The sequence below is a fragment of the Gossypium arboreum genome, chromosome 6, assembly GCF_025698485.1.
Source record: "Gossypium arboreum isolate Shixiya-1 chromosome 6, ASM2569848v2, whole genome shotgun sequence".
NCBI classification, from domain to species: Eukaryota; Viridiplantae; Streptophyta; class Magnoliopsida; order Malvales; family Malvaceae; genus Gossypium; species Gossypium arboreum.
In genome coordinates, this window is record NC_069075.1 from 104,824,538 (window position 1) to 104,828,156 (window position 3,619).

General features: G+C 28.8%; 1 pseudogene; it reads right to left on the bottom strand.

The window, feature by feature from the left end:
- Window positions 1-393: 393 nt before the first annotated feature.
- Window positions 394-1,142, bottom strand: LOC108466810 (dynein light chain 1, cytoplasmic-like; annotated as a pseudogene).
- Window positions 1,143-3,619: the final 2,477 nt, after the last annotated feature.

Sequence of the window (3,619 nt, forward strand, 5' to 3'; positions counted from 1 at the left end):
AGATGTATAATCAAAAGTATTACCAAATTCATTGCATTAAATTAAAAAGTTTACTATGATGAAATTGAATTTTTTGAAAGGGCCAAATATAATTTTACACTATTGTTAAATAATGATATAAGTTTAAAATGTTAACAAATACCAATAGTAAAGAGGGCTAGAACCATGCTTATCCTCTTTAGCTACGCCCTTGAGAAGAGGTTTACTCACAAACTTTTTTGGTAATGGACTTGCTGAGTTTTTGGGGCATATATATAAAACAACCGAAGGTGATTAACAAGATTTGAAGTCGAGTGATGTGCACAAAGTGTCTAAACCCTAATCACTTATGCCAATCTCATTGGTAAGTTGACAAATTTTTGAAATGTCATGTTGAAATCAAAGAAATGAGAGTGGTTTAATTTTTCTGAATTAAATCTTCTACTTTACCTAAACACAAAAAACCCACAAACATAATTTTGACTTATAATTTATCAACTCTCATCAATCACACAAGCAAAAAGGAGAATTGCCACCTAAGCCAACTTCAAACTATTAAATGATCATTAAGAAAACAAAGATAACCTTTGAAGATGAAGATCAAGATCCATCAACAAGAAAAAGAATGGGTTGGGTTGAAGATGAGAAAGTTGAGAGTTCCCAAAGCAAAATAGATGAAAATTCCTTTGAAATGGGTGATGAAACAACTGAAATTTGTACCCACCACGCATTGCCATCCACCCCCATACATCTTGTCAAATTCCTGATTATATTAACACATGCTAAGCAATAATTATAATCTAAAAGCTAAAAACGAAGGAAGTGTGATTTGATGATAACCTTTTTAATATATGCAGCAATAGAAATGCAGTCAAAACCTTCAAGAGATCAAGAGCTCGAGATGCTGATGCCAGTGCTCTAGCTTGCATCTTTAATGGCATATCTGTGTCTTCAATCACTGCTTTACCTTCCAGCATCTCTTCTATATGTGATTTGAAAAGGAACTGAGAAGCCACTTTCTTGAAGGAAGGAACAATAACTATATTATCAATTGGATTTTAATTTTTTTAAACTGGATAAGTAGAGAAACTGAATTTTAAAAAATTGAAAATATAGGGACTGCTGAAAGAATTAAACATTTGTGTGCAAAAAGATAAAGCAAATGAGGCAAAGATTAAGCAAGGAATCTTTACTAAGTTTAGAGTCAAATGAAAACAAAATAATCTTATTTGGAATTGGAAAATGCTAATCAATTAAGAAGACCCAAAGTTTAATAATAATATGGTATTTAATAATAATATTTTTCCTTTTTTCTTTTTGAAAAAATAGTGATTCTTCTTTTAAATTCAATAAAATTAATGCATTAAATATGTTAAAATAATAATTAAACACCTATATGCACATCAAATAAACGAGCATATATGCTTTCAACTTTTCATTTAATAATTGGGCAAAGTTAGAGAAAGAGAGTGAGTGGTGAAGGAATAATGGCTGGTCAAGCTTCAAAATAAAAATAAAAAATTAATTTTAGGAAAGGAGAAAAGCCAATACTCCATGGTACTGTTATGTGTATAACATAATTAAAAAAATATAACTTTCTATTCGACTGGTGAAGTTAGTTTTTTTTCTTTAAAATTTCAAGTTTTTATTTAGGATAAGTTTTAGTTATTTATTTCTTAAGTAATTTAATTAATAAACATTTTCAAAGTATTTCCAAAAGGTTTACAAAATATTTTAAAATATGTTTTCAACTTATTCAAATGTTTTGAGTTAATACTAAAATATTTTACGGTGTTTGAAAATATTTTAAAAGCATTTTGGTAGCTAAGTCTCTATACCTAGCATTGTAAGTATTGAGACTAACAAATCAGTAGCCATAAGACAACCTAACGAGGCAATGTACCGAGACTTGGTATGCAAGTACTGATACCTGTCTCGATACCTTGCCTTGCAAGTATCCAAACTTGCTTTCTAAGTTGCAAGACTTGCAATTATAACAACTATAAACGAATACTTTTTAGCCAAGTATAGATACCTAAATTGAAGGGGCACTTTTTCGGCTCAAAATTAATGCTTCAAATTGCTCCAAATCACTTCCAATGTCTCCAAGCATTTACAAACTCATTCTTTGATATAAGTACAAGTCAAAAACACTACAAGACCTAAGAGAGACATATCTAAGCATCAAAGTCAAGAGAAAATCTTTGAATTCCATTTCTCAGTTTTCTCTTATACATAGTCTTTGTACTAATTGTAATTTTTTTTTTTTACTTTTATTTATTTGTTTTAGTGAGCCAAGATTTGTAAACACATACCTTTCTAGATGTCATATTTGTTTACTTCATCTTTCTATCAATTTCTATTGGAGGGATATAAGTTGAGACACAAAAATTAGAGAATTTTAGTTTAGCCATAAAAATTAAGGTAAGTTCTATCTAAGTTTTTGAAAAGATAAAGTTGTAAAGATTATACCTTATCTACAAAAATTAGAGGATTTTAGTCCAAGCTTTTCTCTCATTTCTTTACTTTTTAGAAAAGTTTTTAAATATTTATAAAATACCAATTCATCTCCTATTGGTATTTTCAGGTCTAATAGTTTTGAACTAGATTGATTTAGAATGAGTCATTTCGGTTCTGGCTAGTTCTGGATTTGAGTCTTTTTTGAATAATTTAGGTTTAAGTCTTGGGCTTTTCAGGTTAGGTCTTTACGTGTTTGAATTATTTCATGTTATTTGTTCGGATTATTATATATTTGAGCCAATTTCGAGTTCAAACTAATTTAAGTTTAGGTCAATTCGGTTTGAACTGGATGAGTTCAATTTGTTGACATTTTGTGATAAAAAAGGGTTAGATAAAGTTTAAGTTTGAGTTGAATAGATCAAATTTTCAAGTTTGACTCATAATTAACATATCTGCAATATATTAGTAAGGAATGAACAGGATTGCCATTACTTACTTTTCTTTATACATTTTAGTGATAAAATCGCCTTTGAAGATGTGGTATGACTATTCTCAAACTCATCTACTTTCTCTTTATTATAATTTCAAAATCTCCTTTTTTGGATGTCGTTATGTTGAAGAATGACTGTTGAAAAATAACCTTTTAAAATTTTACTCCAAACTCTAAAGAAAGCATTACAACACCTCTTGATGCCTAAATTAGTTTCCATTCCATTCCAACTCTTTTTCTTACCAAAATCAACTATGAAGTTCGTTTTCACCCTACTTTATCAAATTTTCGTATTGAGATTAATATACGTACACGGTCGAGACCACGGTGACTAAAATCCTGGAAATACCAATTTGGTTGACACAAAATCCTCAAGCTCTTGTAAGGATTTGCTTGTTGTTCACATCAACACAACCATAGAAAGGACAAGTTTTCAAGGAAAATATATGAAGGTCAAATTCTATAAAATATCATTATAAAATTATTATTATTTATTTAATCTCTAACTATAATTTGATCATTTATAGTTTTTATTTTTTTATTTTTCGAAGTGTGTATATTGAGTCTTAAATCAAAATTTTTAGTTAATTAATGTAACTTCCATATTTCAAACATCTAATTAATGAGGCATATATAGCTAGCCATTTTTTGTATAATTGGATACACTTAATGCAAAATACCAATTTTCTT